The sequence below is a fragment of the Ambystoma mexicanum genome, chromosome 10 (assembly GCF_040938575.1).
Source record: "Ambystoma mexicanum isolate Mex_15411 chromosome 10, UKY_AmexF1_1, whole genome shotgun sequence".
Taxonomy (NCBI): domain Eukaryota; kingdom Metazoa; phylum Chordata; class Amphibia; order Caudata; family Ambystomatidae; genus Ambystoma; species Ambystoma mexicanum.
In genome coordinates, this window is record NC_090932.1 from 1,375,681,591 (window position 1) to 1,375,699,199 (window position 17,609).

The 17,609-nt window shown below is 44.7% G+C and overlaps 1 protein-coding gene across 2 annotated transcripts in view; it reads right to left on the minus strand.

Moving 5' to 3' along the window:
* The window catches only part of SGSM1 (small G protein signaling modulator 1), a 1,887,833-nt gene that overhangs the window by 1,469,836 nt on the left and 400,388 nt on the right, over nucleotides 1-17,609 (minus strand). The window lies entirely within an intron of this gene.

A 17,609-nucleotide genomic window follows, 5' to 3' on the forward strand; every position in this document is an offset into this window, starting at 1 on the left:
TTTTTTTAGGGGTGATGTGCTCTGTACTGGCGTTGTCTATAGTGAAATTGATTACATAATTATCTGACCAATTGACTGGGAGGATGGAGTCAATGGTGACTAGAGAGTTAAGAGTGAGAAGCCAGTCTAGGGTTCTTCCTTTTGAGTGGGTGGGTTTATCTACCAGTTGTACGAAATTCATTTCTGACATGGCTGTATAAAATGTAGATGCTTCCGAATCCAAGGGGTCATTGTAACCTAGGTTAAAGTCTCCGAGGACTATGCATTTAGTTTTAGGCTTGATGAGGGACGTTAGGAGTAGTGGGATTTCCAAGTCAGGGTGTGTGTTTTTATTGGGTGATCTGTACACCACTAGTAAATTGGTAGTGGTTTTGGGGTTGGAGGTATACTTGACTAGTAGGAGTTCATAACCTTGTATCTGTTCTATTGGGCAAGCTCTGATTTCTAGGGTGGTTTTGGCTATTATGGCGACTCCGCCTCCTTGGGTATTTGTTCTGTCTGTTCTCCGGATGCCGAATTCCTGCGGGAATAGCAATGGTTAGAAGTGGTCCTGCTGCTGGGTGAAGCCAGGTTTCAGTAACCACCAGCATATCAAGGTGTTGGTCCTCAATGGGGTCATGGATATCTATAGCATGGGCATCTAGTGAGCGGGCATTAATGAGTGCAGTTTTGAGGCTGGGGGGGGCAGGGGGTGGTGTGTTATCTACGATGGGGGGAGGATCAGTGGTTATGTTATTGGTTTGATGTTGGAGTGGTGTGTTGTGGAGGCTTTTGTGTTGGAAATTAATGGGCGTGGTGTTTGGTTTGGTCGGCGTATTGGGCGTGGTGGTGAGTGAAGTAGCTCGTGGGGACATTTTAGTTCTAGACATGAGTCTATTGAATCTTTCAATACCCAGGATGGGAGTGGTTGTGTGGTTGATGCTGATAGGTATGGTGTAATTGTATAAAGGCGGGTTGGGACTACGGCACGGGAGGTCTGAGGTTGCTACCTTCTTGATGGTGTTGGGTGAGATGTGGGGCTGAGGAGATGGTGTGGGGAAAGGGGGGTGTGTGGGGAGGAAAGGGGTGGGGCAGGGGATGGGGAAGTGGCGTGGGCAACCTGGTCTAACTAATCCTTCGCCAATCTTGATGAAATGTCCTCTGGTGCATAGTGTAGCATTACGGACTATACAAAAAGGGAACATGATGATGCTGAGGAGCGCCAGCATTATATTAGTGGACTGGGAGCAATAGTCCAGCGCTGGCAGGCAGTGCTCTAATGTAATCACAGCATCAGCCTGGGTGGGGTGCACGGGCAATTGGTCACCTAGGTTTGTTTTTAACAAATCAGGACACAAAAGCATAGGTCACTAGCAAGGTGCACAGGCAATGGGTCACCTAAATTCGATTTTAGCAAATCAGGACACAAAAGCATAGGTCACTAGCAAGGTGCACAGGCAATGGGTCACCTAAAGGCGATGTTGGGGGCAAGGGGAGCCGTGGAAGCGATGGGGTGCCCTAGCAGGGGCAGGATGCAGCATCTGGTTGTGTCTGCAGGCGGGAGGGCAGGCTGCTGCGTGGATGCAGCTTGCTCCTCGCAGGGACCTCTCGCTGGGTCCTTGTGGCTGGGTCCTCGTTCCTGATGGATGTGGGTTTTACTCCCAGTCTTTCTTTACTGTAAGCTTGATTGGTTAAAAGGCCATTGTTCTGACATCACAGTTGTTACCATGTTAGTAGAGGGTGAATTTACTGGACAAAATTGTAGGCATAGTGTTGTACAACGATTTATGTACCATGCAGATGGATTTAAAAATAATATGTTTAACAACCGGCAGTCAGTGCCGCATGGCAAGGGCCAAGGATTTCCCTAATGGCACCACCTCCTCCCTGGGTGTCTGGCTATTTGTTTTACTTAATTACATGCGTTTTGTTTGTTTTAATAACTGTCTTGTCGCATTCCCCGGCCCAATTAGTGTAGTTCCTGCTTTTATATGGCCCTGGCTTTTATATGGCACACTTTAAACATACCCCGGGCAAGCAATGGGTCCAACTGGAACCACCTCACCATCCCAGACCACCTTTGGCGGTGAGGCACTGGGCAACCTGCAATCAAAGGGGTTAGTACAGGAAATGGGCCACAATCATGGGTTCCTAATCTTAAATAAGGCACAATGCACTCAAGGGGCGATTGCTACCAAAAACAAGTGCACCTAATAAACAGGTAGACTTTCTTTCATTCTGGGCTAGCCCATTTCATAGACCAATTCAGTGTTTGTTGTTTCATTTTTAAGAGCAGTAGATAGCCTTCACAGCACGCCCAACTTCCTGTGAACTTTGAGCAAGTTTCTAATCATACTATCTCTAGGCTCCATGCCCTCATTCCCAACCTTCCCCCTTATTTCCCAATACACATTTAAGTGTAGGTGGCTCAATACTACTGGTAGCTGCAGTCCACCCGTAATTGTCAAATTCCCTATTGATCAGTGAGATTGACAATAACCAGTCCCAAAAGTACAGCACCTTACTACTGTAGTTCATCTTGTCTGTCCTGGTCCTTCTGCACCTCCGCTCCGCTCTGCAGTAGGTGGCAGCCATGGATCCAGGCTTCTGTTTTTTAGGAGCACTGCATGAGAGGGAGAGCATGTCCCAATTTCCTCCATAGTGGTACTTTCATTGTAGGGGCTTATGCAGCCCTTGGTGGCCTCTAGGGTGCTTTGGCTTTCTTCCCTTGCAATGTGTTTCTAGTGAACTTCAGGGCTTATGCAGCCCTAAATCCATGTCCTCCCTGGCAGCGCATTCATAACGTCTCTGGGCTGTAAGCGCCCTTATTTTCTCTGTGGCAGTGCTTGAGAGTGGATGGGTCTTCTATAACCCTCATTTCCCCTGTGGCGGTGTCTCAAAGCGTTTCCTCCATGGCAGCATTTTTTATTCAAGTGGGTGGTGCTCCACCTAGAGGAATCTCGCAACTAACTGCTGCACTTTGTGCTTTGCCATGTCAGATGCAGCGGCTTATGCTCCAGGTAAGTCCTGCTCCATGCCGCCCTCCCTGAGTGGACCCGGGAGGCCGTAGACCTCATAGGACCACGGCGGTGCTGGATGCCCTGCGCATGCTGCTGGTGTCATCGGGGTAGTTTCATCTTTACCACCCGCCCCGTGGCAGTTGGCCTGAACTTCACGCCAAGCGACACATGATTTTTACTTCCTCTGGTCGACCCAGTCTGGTCTCAGGGCGGACCGTATCCACACAGGCCGCGCACTGGTTCATGGATGCTTGCAGACGTGGCCCCGCACTGGTGCGTTCACCAGGCCGCACACGGCTGTTGCCTCATAGGCCATGCCACAGGTCTCGGGGTTGCCCGATCATGCGGCCCTGGGCTGGGGCATTATTCTTCATCTGGGCAGGTCTGGAACATCAGATCTTGAAGCCCTGGGGAGCCGCTCGAGCTTGTGACCCCCCAGAGAGTGCTAATCTTTTTTGCTTTGTCTTTTCTTCTTTCTGGTTTCTCTCGCTCTTTGTCACTCTACTTCTGTTTTCTCCTTCTTCCAACTGTCTTTTTTCTTCTTTTCATTACCTTGTCGAATCCTAAATAGATAAGCCCATTACTTTTGGCAGGGGAGACCTGCCTATTGTGTTACATATGTTCTGAATGGTTGGGTACTTGGAACATTCAAGTAAGTTTTTACTGTTAAATCAATTACACATTAAATAAAGGAACTTTAAAACAATTGTGTCCTGGTCTTTTCTTTTTTCTAATAATTCCTGTACTATACCCCCATCTATTTATTAATAACCCCCTAACTGACCAGGCCACATTAGTATTTGGAAAATGCCTGTCAACTGTGTTGGAATCAGGCAGCAGTGTCATGACGGCCACTGCTCCAGTGTTCCAGCTCCTGATTTTCCAAGTGAGTTAATTTCTCTGCTCTTACATCCTCACACTGAGTATGTACTCTCAAATTGCAGTGTGTGCCTTTCAAATTTCCATGTGGTTTGCGTTCCATGCCCACACTTGAGACGCACTATTTACCAAGTCCCACCACGTAAATGGAATCACGAAAAGTGCTTCTCAAAACAATAATTTGTCTCACGTGTATGTTACACATTTTCTGGAACTGGTGTTCCCACGGTTTCATCCCTTGAGGAGTAGTGCTGACAACTGAACAGGATGCAGGACTTGGGCAGCTACTGCACACCAGGGGAGCTAGAGTAAAGACAGGGGAGTCCTGGAGGATCATCAGTGGATCAGATTGGCTCCCCAACCAAAAAGGGGAAGTGTCCGTAAGCCATGCCAGTTTCAGCCATGGTTATCAGACAGGCTCTCTGCGGAGAACATTGGATGGAGAGGTACGTTGCAGCAGATCCATTGGCTACTATGATCAGATTCCATATTGCCCTAAAACCTTGGCCCCTGCAACCAAAGAGTGCACTACAGGTTCCGTTTCCGCAGCTTTGACACAGGATGATGCATGAAGAATAGGACCAAAACGTCAAAGGGTACATACAACTAGAACAACCTGCTTGCCCGCCAAAGCCTCGGTTTCTCTTGGTGTGAGAAGACCCTCCCAGGCCCACTGCAAGGAATTGGGTCCAGTTCGTAGCTAGAATGGACTTCTTGACGTTCTGCAAGAACCCCACGGAGTGGAGAAGCACCCACAGCTTTCTGAGAGGATGAGAAACCACTGCAAACAACTTGATTCATAATAACTGTGATACAGAAAGATCTTACTGCTCTATTTAAAGTTGCTTGCCATGATCTTCATAAAAGAAAAGAGAAAAATGTGTGACTCTCATGGCCAAAAATCGGAACAATGTCTAATACTCCAATGAATAATGTGCATGAAATATAGACCGTTTCTACTACTGTCTATGCACTGGCTTCTATGAAAACACATACACACTGCTGATTATATAAAGAATCACATTTAAAATAACCCTGGCACGCTGCCAAAGGTTGGCAACCATGCAGCAGTTGGAGTGCTTTATGATAGCCCTAATGAGCAGTAACTTGTAACAGAAGAAAAGTAGCAGTCCACAGTAATGAAATTATGTATTTATATAAACAACATTTATGGCGTAAAAAAGTAGTTTGATCAAATTACAGTCTGCTATTGATTTAGTACGTATTCAGCCTGAGTCAGGCAATATTTTATGTCCGCTCTCCGCGACTGCAGAACAATACATTTCAATTAGACTGTGTTTTTGTTCTGAGTAATTTAACCGACGTACCTGGCACAGCCAATGTAGTTTTAGATAATAAAAATGCATACTCTTTTTTATAAAAAGAAGTGACACTCTTTGTCTCGGTCTGCTAATTTTCCTTTCAGAATAATTATTTTGGCATAGAGCGATAGCTATCAATGTGCTCCTCCAATTAAATCAATTTAAACCATACACTATTGTAAATAAGGCTGACTCATCCACCCATTTATTAGTAAAACACAGTTGCATTTTCAGAATATCTACATTTCATGTGTCGCAGGAAAATGTACATGCAAAACATTTAAACGGAGACTACATGCCAGTTTGTCGGTCATTCTGACACAATCAGGTGTACCCTTAGAGTAAATCATTAAGCCCCTAAAACAGTAAACCCGACAAAAGCTCCTTCAACAAAAGAGAAAGATTCTCTTGTGCTGGCTGAACAGTTGCTGAAGCAAATATGCAAATAGCATGTATTATTCTGTAGCCCCCTCACCCCAAGAAAGTCATACATTCATAATGAAGCTTAAAAGTGATCAACAAATGCAGATCCAGAGTAATCGTAGTAGGGCAGTGTGCCTGACAAATCTAGGGTATTTGTCCCTTCTCCAAAGGGGGGAGCCACCACCTTTGGGGCTAGGGAGGTAAGCGCGCTCAGCAAGACCCTTCCTAAGGGTTTGGCCAAGTCGGGCATCACTGGGAGTATCCTATACTGAATTGTTCCCATGTATTGGAGCTAACAGAACTTTATATGGATCGAAAACCCTGACACAAAGACCAAGAAATACGGCTAAAGTGAAGATGCCTGAAGTGGTTCATTCTGATAGTGTTTAGTTGTTAGATAAAGAGGTGGAGCCAGGTAAGAGTAGGTTTTTGGACAGAGGACATTTTCTTTGAGTCTTTGACGACAGACGAGCATCCTTAGTTAGTTTGGTTAGGTAGGAAATGTCCCCGTAGCAGTAGGGCGAGGTAGGCAAATGTTCTAATTATTTGAATAAAAACCTTGAAAGTGTCCATTGTGCGTCTGACTCCTTGTTCTGGTATGTCAGAGCAGGTTTAAATTAATGTGTAGGAGGAAGATTTGAAAAGGTGTCAAAATAATTAAAAGCATGGAAAAAGGAAAAAACTAAAAATGTTGGTTTCCAGAAAGAGGCACTCCGGGTGTAACATGTACACATAATATCAGAGGCGTGCATGCAAACAAATGAAGCTCTGTAACGTAGGAGCAACCCCATCTTCGGTGGGTTGCTGAGCCTAGGCCTAATTGTAAATGAATTTGGGGCCTGTTTAGTGATATCTCAATATCTTTAAAACGTTAATCACATTATCAAGCTCAATCTCTTTAACTTTGTCTACTTTACAAATGTTTTACTCTGGGTGTGGCATTTTTTCAACCAATTGCTAAACAATAATGCACATAATACTTTTTGGGGGATTTTCCATACAAATATCGACAACTGAAATCAAGGGCAAGCTGGTTGGCCATTCATACTCAATGCAATGAACAGCAGCATACACGTCCTAGAAGTGTACAGAACTGTAGCTGATTATTGTTTTCCAGAGAGGGGCTCAAGTGACACCACAAGCAGCAAGAGCAAAGCTTGAGTTGTCCATGATGCCACATGGCACAATGGGTGCGAAACACGCCCTTGACGCCATCTCCTCATGCTGCGGGAATGTTCCTAGTGAAGGGACCCTAAGAGTCACCTTGCTTTGTTGGGTCAGTCACATCTTCCACTGTTAATGAGATCAGCTGCTGTTACCAAAAGGGGGAGAGGTGTCAGAGGTCAGGCTGCACTGAAGGAACAAGGCTTGAGGAAAAACAGGGCAGACCGTTGCCCTATGTTCTCCTGCAGCTTTGGAAGCATGCCATTGGGACACAGCAGCACCTTTTGCCAATGGTTTTCAATAGAGACCACAACACAACAAAAAACATGTGTTGCCTATCTCCCGCCCAGATTTTGCTTAATCACAAGTTTAAAAACATCTTCAGCACAAAAGGGGCATTATCTGTTGCTGTTAATGTTAAATATCATTATTATGTTGTAGCCCCTACTCCCCAAACAAAAGTTCATACATTCATAATGAAGCTTGGAGGTAATCATCACATTCAAATGATGAACTGTGCAGCAGCTGTGTACATGTACAATGCAAATCTACTCTTCTAAACCGGGGGTGCTCAGGTTCTGAAGCTGCACCATAAGCTAAACAAAAGACGGTAACAAAAGCTAATGTTTTCTTTTCCATTATACATACGTCTTTTGCTAGCGCGGAATTACAAAGAAGCAGCAGGCAGTCCAAACAGGCAGCATCAACCAACGAACAGAACGTGTACCTAATGTTCACTGCTTTGCAAACCGAGCTACAGCAAAAAAGTTTAAAAGCAGCACGTTCGATTGATCATATGAATGAACACAAGAGAAGTGCGAAGGATGTTTTTCGTTGTAGACCAACTATTTGGTACCAGCGGTCAATTTGCTTACAAAAATGTTGGTCAGAACCAGAAAAGGCAGTTTAAAATAGAAACAAGAAGCACATTTTTTAACAAATATCCATTAACATTAAACAAGAGTGACAATCACTGCTTGTACTTAGTCTAATTGGAGCTGCTGCTTCAAGGAGCAATTTCTGTGTCCACAAAATATTGCTAGAATCAAAAAGAATGTTGCTGGCAGATCATACTCTTTGCATGATCAGAGCCAGATAACAGGCCAAAACCTCATCTAGGAAGTTTTCATCAAACTTGATTTGATCACTGAACCTGTAACACAAGGTGGATTTCGTTAGATCAGAACCAGGTAACCTGGATTACAGGTGACCAACATCAAGTGCTACACATCTCACGCTCAGTACAGCATGATGCGGGTTACTGTGCAGTTCAACATGTGGCATCCCCATGGGAACACAGATGGCTAAGATCTTGAGCTGTCCAAAGAACACATTATGGTCCAAAGAACACATTATGAAGTCTGTACGGCTGTGCCATAGTTCGAACTCGGTGTTGAATACAGCATCTGAGATTAGGCACCCATTTCTGGAAGGAACAGTAGCAGTGACCTTGAGGCAGCACTACAAAAGTTATTATGATGTTGGTTACAGATGACAAAACTGTAGTGACTAACGGGCCCCCCATCAAGACGTTCATCCTTACACTGTAGCAAGAGTTGTTTAGCTCTTGGGAACTGATACTGCACATAGAACATACATGCAAACACAATTCCATAGCATAGCAATTTATCAGCATATTCATTAACTTCTTACCCAGTGCCATAAAGTCAGGGAAAAAAATGCCTCTTTCAGCAATAACTCATAATCGGGTTTCACAATACATCAACACCAATAGACTGAGAGTATGTTAAACCAGCATTGCCAAAGCCTGAGTTCCCTGAGTTCCCTGTTTTGTTTAGGAATCGTAAAGGGATGTGCCAATGTATAGCCATTGACATCGTATAGCCTGGTACTCACAGTGTTTGGTAGATGTTGCCACTTATGAACAAGTAGAACCATAAATTGACATATATTCCATGCTATGCCCAGGTATTCACATCACATGGAACACCGCATGGCAGGTAATGATATCATAACCAGGGTACTGCCACTATACGTTCAGGTTTTAAAATCATTGACAGATAAAAGTCACTAAACGCCAGGTACTCGCACCCTTGAAATCAGAATGGCAGATAGACTGTTAAAATGCCTATCATCATTTTGTACACAGCATGCCCTCTTAAAATCTACAGAAGATCTGCACTAATATTAATTGTTCACCTGGTTGCAATAGGATGCAGGGCTTTCTCAGTTGCAGCTGCAGAAATTGCTGATACCTTCTCCCACAGAACATCACTAATGTTTTGTAGACAACTTTAAGGCGAGGGTGTTTCCCGAGAAAAGAAGTCTTGTAAAGGGAAAAAGTGACAAATATCTAAGTGGCAAGAAAGGATACTTTGGTTTAATCACTCCCCCAGAATTTAATGTCTTATTGATATTGATATTTTATTTATATCGCACTCATACACATGTGTTTCAGAGCGCGACAAGGCAAGGGAGGGGAAACGGGAGAAACAAAACAACGATCTTACTAGGCCCAGTGACATTGAGAACGCGCAAGTGCATGGGAGAGAGGGAGGGGAAAAGTGCAGGGAAGGGGGAGAAGTGGACAGTGCATAATAAATAATAATAATAAAAGCAAACAAAAAAGTGGTAGTGCAGCCAGCAAGTGGTAAGTGCTGAGTTTAGGGAAGCAGACAGGGTAGGTCAGATAAGTGTGAGGAAGGAAGAGGGGGGGCTGTATGGGTACAGATACAGACCCCAGTGCAAGGGGTGGCCCGGAGGCAATGCGGGAGGGTGGCAGGGTGAGCAGGATCCTGGGCCTGGAGGACAGAGGGTGGCCAGGTGCACAGTGCCAAGAGAGAACACATCAGAAGGGGAGACTGGGAGCAAAGGCAGAAGCAAAGAGGAAGGTCTTGAGGTGCTTCCGGAACCAGAGATGGTTCTCCTCAAGTTTTAGAATGCAGGGAGGCTGTTCCAGAGGGAGGCCCCAGCCGAAGACAGAGATCTACCCCCAGTTTGTTTCTTTGAAAAACGACTGACCCTGAGGGAGTTAGAGGTAGAGGAGTGAAGAGCTTGAGAGGGAAGGTATTTGCGGGGGGATAGCTGAAGGTATTTTGGACCCAGGACCCAGAAAGCCTTGTGGACAATGCAGAGGGTTTTGAATTTAATCCTTGTATTCACTGGGAGCCAATGGAGAGATTACAGAGCTGGAGAGATACAATCCCAGGGCTTGAGGCCAAGGACAAGTCTTGCAATCCTGTTCTGGATGAGTTGCAGAGGGCGGAGAGTAGAGGCAGGTAGATTTAGAAAAAGGCTGTTACAATAGTCCAACCTAGAGAGAACCAGAGCTTGGGAGACCATGAGCTTCTGGGGAAAGGAGAGGAAAGGGAGAGTACCTCTGAGGAGGTGCAGTAGGAAGTTAGACTTTTTAGAGACATCAGAAATGTGGGCAGAGAAGGAAAGTGTGGAATCAAAGATGACCCCGAGATTCTTAGCAGTGCAAGTGGAGGTAGGAGGAGGGCCAATGGAGGCCGGCCAGAGACTGAGGGGAAAGGATAGAGAAGGTGTGCCGATGAGGAGGATCTCAGTCTTGCTGGCATTCAGACAAAGATCATTGGCGGAACACCAATCTTGAATGGCAGTAAGGCAATCAGAGATGAGAGAGAGGGAGGAGATGGCCTAGGGCAGCCCGATAATGAGTTGAGTGTCGTCAGCGTAGCACTGGAAATTTGAGCAGAAAATGGCAATGCAGTGGGTGAGAGTTGCCAGGTATTGGTTGAAAAGCCAGGGCGAGAGGTTAGACCCCTGGGGAACACCACAAGTAGAGAGGAAAATAAATGATAGGAAGGACCCCAGTTGGACCTGGGAGGGTCGATCAGAGAGGAAAGAGGTCAGCCAGACCAGAGCCTGATCAGTGAAACCCAAGTTATCGCAGAGACAGTTGAGCAGGATGGTATGGTTGACCGTGTCAAAAGCAGAAGAGAGATCAAGTAGGATGAGGACAGAGGGAGTGTTTCAGTCAAGGTTGGAGAGCAGGTCTTCACGGATGTTCAGGAGAGCAGTTTCCGTGCTTCTGGCTGCTCTGAAGCCAGACTGGTGGTCATGGAGACAGCCAACAGAATCGGAATGAAGATTAAGCTGGGAGATGGCCAGCTTTTCCAGGAATTTGCCCAGAAAGGGAGTAATGGAAATTGGGCGATAGTTAGCAGGGCAGGAAGGATCAGCTGTGGGTTTCTTGAGAAGAGGATGCACATCAGAGTGCTTCAGAGAGGAGGGGAAGGATCCGGAGGCAAAGTAATGGTTGCAGAAATCGGCAAGGGCCAGAGCGAGGGTGTCAATGTGGTGCTTGATGGTTTTAGAGGAACAGAGATGAACCTGTTTTAGAGGGAGAGATAGGCCATACAAATGGTATGAGAGGGCAGTTTCCCAAAGTGGAAGCCTTAGTATCACTGACCCTGCCTGTTCCTGTATTAAAAATGTGAACTTTACTTTCGTATTATACCATTGCTTTGGATGGCCCATGACACACCGTTACCAGGCATTGCCCCCAAATGCCCATGTGCTACTACCATTCAAAGGGGGTTTCCATGGAACATGCAATCACTTTTGTCATTCCGCAAGATTACCATCATATGCCCAGGTGCGAACACTACAGCCAGGATTGTTATCCATTCCCCAGGTACTGACACAATTATCAGCGAGTATCCCCAAATGTCCAGGCACTTTAACAACTGCTAGAAATTGAGATCACATGCTGAGTACTTATGCATTTCTGTCCTCATCCATTACACATACCTGAGTAAAAAGACCAACAATGCACGGGTGCTGAGGGGGCTTTCGAGGCAGACAGCAGGGATGCTGCACTCTTCTCCCTCAATGGAATTACAGAGGAGTTAGATCTGGGACAGTAGTGGAGGGTTCTTGCAATCACCCCCCCCACTGGCAGCCTCCCTGAGTTCACTGCCTTTGACAGTTTGACCTAGGATTTGTGCCTGAGTGGGGGAGGGGAGTGCATCTGTGCTTCACATTCCCCACCACTTTCCCGACCACACTGTATGGAAGTCGGAGAAGCAGTCAGAGCAGGGGAGCACTGAAGGGCCCAGGAGGGCGAGTGGAGTAGTAAAATCTAGCATCACAATGCAACATTTTCTTTTAAACTCACATCCAACTCGCTGAAATTCACACTGGAAATCAGGAATGTTCAGAACAGACCCACCCATCTCTCCAGAACACCTTGGAACAAGTTACACTGTGCATCGGGTAAGTGAGAGGGCCGGTTCCCTTGTGATCAAGGACTGGAGATGGCATTTCACTGTGGGTGGGGTTCTGGTGAGTCATAAACGGGAGACGAGTATCAGGGGAGGGGGCAGTAGGACTCCCGCTATCTAAATGGTGATGGAAAGAGATCTTGTGGTCTATGCTGTCGTAGGCAGCAATGAGATCTAGAAGTACTACTAGGCAGGATGTCACTTGTTCAGATGCTTCAGAGACTTTATCCTACATTTTGGGAAGAACCGTTTTAGTGCCATGACCGTGGCAAAGCAAGTTATGGGGTAATCGAAGAAAGTTGCTTATTACAAGGCACTCGGCCTCACACACAAATAAACCCTCTGAAAAGCCAACAAAATATAGCACCAATTTGTGGACACGTCCTGTGCTTAGAAAAGAAAATCCACGCTCTGGAGTACAGTTTGAAAGGAGGCAAATACTTCCCACCCCAAGTAACATGACGATGAGATGATCCGCCTTGCTTTCAGAAAACAACTGAAAATACATAACTTTCAGCACTCCCACAAACCTTCTCTCCTCCAGAAAGTAATGCTTGATGGCAATTTAGTTTGCAAAGCCATGATCTGCAGTTCTTCATCAAATTGTTGCATCCACTTTTTCCACCAAGGGTATTTAACAATTTTTGGGGTTTTAACAAATCTGCAGCAGAAGCTTTTTATTAGCTTCGTGAGAGAGGTTGAGCATGGAAATGTATATATTTTAGAGATATCCCGAACTTCAGGTTCCAGTAAGAATTCAGCTGAATTACAGCAGAAGAATTGGTCATTAGGCCTGGCTGAATAATTCCTTGCTGCTCGGCTCCTGTCGAATACTTTTGTCTTCTCATTTAATAGCAATGTAACAAGTCAGAGAAGCAAGTACAGAGTCCAGGTGGGAAAAGGGAATGAAAATAAACAATGTCTGAAATCATTCCCGATTAAATATAAGGCAAAGCTGCATATGTTTGTGCATCAGGGAGGAGGAGTGGTTAGGGGGAACGAGAGGCGAGCATGGTTGGTTCCTATGGAAAACGCTTAAGGAGAAACTAGAATACACCAGAAGGACTGATGTAGTCAGTTATATATCAGGCAGAGTGAGATGCCCTACCTATGAGGCCTGTGAGGGACTTCATCTTGGGAAATCTCTCCAGATACACTGTGGGCCAGTCTTCCGGACTGAACATACAGTGAGTGGCATGATGACTCTGTATAGGACATAGACAAAAAACTATGCCCTGTTGATAAACCCTCTAGAGTGGGAGGATATTTGGAAATCAGAAGACTTTCCAACGGAAGTATGTCTGTTCTACATCAGTAAGGGCAGCGGGTTACATGTCTGGTGGAGAAAGATGCGGCCAACATTTCCCAACCCAGATGGCCCTCTTCGAGAACTTGATTATTGGGAAACCTCTAAAATAACATTACAGGTTAGTCTGTCCCAACAGGACACATAAGAGAGGACAGAGTGATACAGAGCATTGCATCTGCTGATGTTGTGGGCTGTAGGTTTGAAGAGTGATGGTGACAGAAAAGGCCATAGAACTTTCCATTCTCCCGTGTAGTGGGATGGAGGGTTATAGGTAAAGGATAAAAAAAAGGATCGAATGCCCTTTTTTCGAAACCAAAAGGACTGACAAAAAGGGTCGAATTTTTATTTTTTTTGGTTTTTTATTTTTTATGGGGGGGTTCGCCCCCTAACCACCAGTTTTCTTTTTAACGTTAACATTTTTTTTTAAGCATACCGAACTAAAAATATATATATAAATAAATAAAAAAACATTCTACCCTTTTATTTCGGTCCTTTTAGTGTCGAACAAAAGGCATTCGATCCTTTTGTTTTAGATCCTTTGGCTGGACACCGGGATGGAGGTAGGGTAACTTGACATGAACTGATATTTAGTGGACATGAGTGACTGCCTAAGAGGCAAGGGGTTTCTTGGAACTTATAGGGTAGTTTGGGGAGATTCAGTCGCATGTCAGAATTTCTGACTTGCGATTTTCTGTGCTCCAACCCTGTCAGCCTCTCTGGCAGGGCCCTCTTCTTTAGCATATGGTGGAAACAGTCCCATTTGTAAACATAGTAGGGAGTTGGAGTCCTCTTCCCTCATGTGCACCATCGACTTGTGCCCTGCATGAACGAACAGAAACCATTTATACCTTTCCCTATTAGCTGGAAGGTTTGAAAATCATTTTCCATTTAAGCTACCTTGCAACTCGCAATGTTTATGATCCTTAATGGCAAATGTAAATCGCAGTATCCATTTTGTTAATTGGAACCAAGCACTTTGATTTCGTGAAGGCTGCCACTTTGAGTAGTACTTACTTTGCATATGCAACATCTCTCCGTACATGCAGTTTTTGACAATCTATTCTTTTTCGGATTGTGTGCCTTATGTAAAGATGTGATGTTGATTAAATTTTCAAGTTTTGAACATGATTTATTAAATAAACCAACTACTCGGCTTCAGCGAATACTTGAGAAACTATTTGGTATTTGGCCATAAATATGTTATTCAGTGCACCCCTAAAAAGTTTATATTAGAAATGTAACATCAGGTATGAGCTGATAACGGCTTTACGTCACTACTTCTTGCCCTTAAATAAATGGATATAGCCAGTCTGAGAGAATTCCGAGTGATGTTCCCTCTTTCCTCTATGGTAGATACATGATTTTCAGTGGGGACTCCCCATTTCTGTAAATGTACCCAGGGAAAGTGGGCCTGCTGTTAAAACCTCATAGCATTAGAAGGGTGATTAAGATGCAAACTATACATGTCATTGTTCCTGTAAAAATGTGCAGCTCTTCATGAAAATGAGTTGGTCTCAAGCAAGTCAGCCCACAAATACATTCCCAAAGGGAAATCTCAATTCTAGACATCTATTTACATAGACCTCTTCCCGGGTAAGAGCTTTTCATAAAAAACAACAAATACCAACTATGACGAATCCCAGGGTATCGTCACTGCGTCCATGGGGGGAGCCCCTTCCTATGAGGACAGGGAGGTGAGGCCACTACCCGATAGTCTCCCTCAGGGTGGTACTCAGCGGGTGGATCTCATGGCGAGGGAAGCCCTCCATGGGACCAGTGACAATCACCTTTGGAGAACGTGATATTCCCCTCCCTCATCTCGGTCCCCTCCTTCCTTCTCCCCCACCCAGTACTCTGTGGTCCCCCACACCTCTATCTGTCTTTGTTGAGTTGAGGAAACAAAGTCCCAGGAAAATACTGAGACGAAGAAGAGCATCACTGAACTCTGTAACGATCATTAGTTCAGTACTATGACGAGGAGGAAGGATAGAGTAATGAAGACTACCTGTGGGAACAAACACACGCAGTCTAGTTGCTGGAGACTGCCTATTGGTTACCTGCAGTACCGAGAGCAAAGTTTGAGTGCCGCAGACCGAGAAACATGGGAAGAAGCTGTGGACCAGGATGCCAGTGAGGAGAAGCCACCGTCTCTGATGGTGCTTCCAAGATTCAGCAGACTACAAGAAAGTAATAAGAATCCAAGTACATAAAGTACTTGGGACGCCTACAGGAAGGGAGCAGCACAGCCTAATTATGTGAAGCTGGAGCGAAGATGCGGATCACAGCTCGAGCAGAGAGAGAAGCAGAGACTTGCGCCGAGAGTTGGAGAAGCCCAAGGAGGACACCACACAGTGGGAACCCAAAAGCAAGGTATGGGTGCTGCCTGGGTCCATGAGAGGGGCTGGGAACCGATCGTGGGGAGCTTAAAGAGCACAAAGTAAAGAATATGATAAAATACGAGTCAAGGACCCCAACCAAAATATAAAGACAAGGACATATGCTGCATCAGTAGACACTTGGCAGGAGAGTAAACCAAGTGTCCTGGGAAGCCAATTCAAAGGGGTCTGTTACCCAAATGAACCACAGAGACAAAGCCAAAGTAAATGGGTTGGGGACCCTAACACAATCAATAAGGGAGAGAGTAAAAAGACACAGACATATGCTACATCAGTAGACACTTGGAAGGAGAGTAGACCAAGTGTCCTGGGAAGCCAATACAAAAGGGTCTGAGACCCAAGTGAACCACAGAGGCAAAACCAAAGAAAATGGGTCAGGGACCCCAGCACAATCAAGGAGGGAGAGATTAAAACAAACTTTGTAAACTATCAAATGTGGATCAGTACCTGGCAGGAGAGTACACCAGGTCTGTTCAGTTGAACAGTGCGTGAAGTTGGGGTAGAGAACCCGTGAAAGAAACACCAGGGACTGGGACCCATATTAAGCTGGACAAGGTCCACAACAGCCAGGCACAAGGGGCTGGGACCCTTACAAGAACAAAGGAATGTATGGTCAATGGGTTGAGGCCCATAACTAGTTGGAGAGAACCTGAGAGAAGATAAAGGGGGTCTGGGACTCACATAGAAGAGATCGATGAGTTGTTGGTGAGGAGAGCCCGGATCTGGGACCCATGTGAAAGAGAAAGAGACATTTGTTGGAAGCCTGAGTTCAATGGTCAAGTCTGGCAGGATAGTGCACCAGACTTGGTGTTGCAGTTTTGAGTTGGAAGGAGAAACAAGGGGACGAGACTCCTCCCCTGATACAGGGAAAGTATGTCTTAGGAAGAAAAGCTCTATCCTTAAGTCTGGTAGGATAATGAACCAGACTTAACCCTACATTTGCGAATTGATATTTGTGAACTGTGTTTATGGAAATACTTATTGTGTTTTCACACCACAAACTGCCCATTTAAGGCCTGTATCTAGAGGTAGAGGCGACTCCCTCTGGATCAAGAAGAGGACGCCCTGTTATTCCTTAGTTAGGTTAGTGTAAGGGACGGAAATAGGTTTGGACACAGGACAGTGGATTTATTATTTAAGGAGACCTCCTGAAAGAGTCCTTAGTGTTCTATAGCAGAAGTCTTTGATAAGAAACATGTCACCACTGTGCTACATTCGTACCTCTGCACCCTTACAAAACACAGTCAATTACAGAAATATACATTTTATTACTTTATATTATTTTAAATATTTCAAAAGCACAAATCTTATTAAAAGTATAATGGAGCAGTGTACAATGATATAAGCTATAATACCAATCATAGCAACACTAACGACTTACAAAATCTAATAAAATTGACAAAAGAGATCTATATCTAAAAACAATTTGCGACAATATCTTCTTTAGGAAAGAGATAGGTTGTTAATTGTTTTCTGAAAATAGTTAAAGATTAACCAGGTCGTAGATTAAGGGGAAGATTCCAGAAGACTGGAGCCTCCACATTGAAAGCTTTCTTCTGGGTGTTGAATTTTCTCACCTTTTGTATATCTAGAATATATCTATTTTGGTTCAAGGGATGTTCTATTTTTTTCCAACAGATTAAGTTTAGATACAAAATAAGAATGGTCACCTAATTGTAAAGCTTTAAGTGTAATGCACCCTAACCTAAAAAGAATTTGAGTTGTACAACAGAAACCAATGCACAAAGTTCAAAATTGGAGCAACCAAATCACATTTATAGGCTCCACCAATTAGTAGTTGAATCAAACCCTAAATGTCTCAAGATGAAATAAGGTACCCTGATCAACATACTGTATCCACCATCAACATAAGACAAAGACAACGGTTGCATTAAAGAGCAAAACAA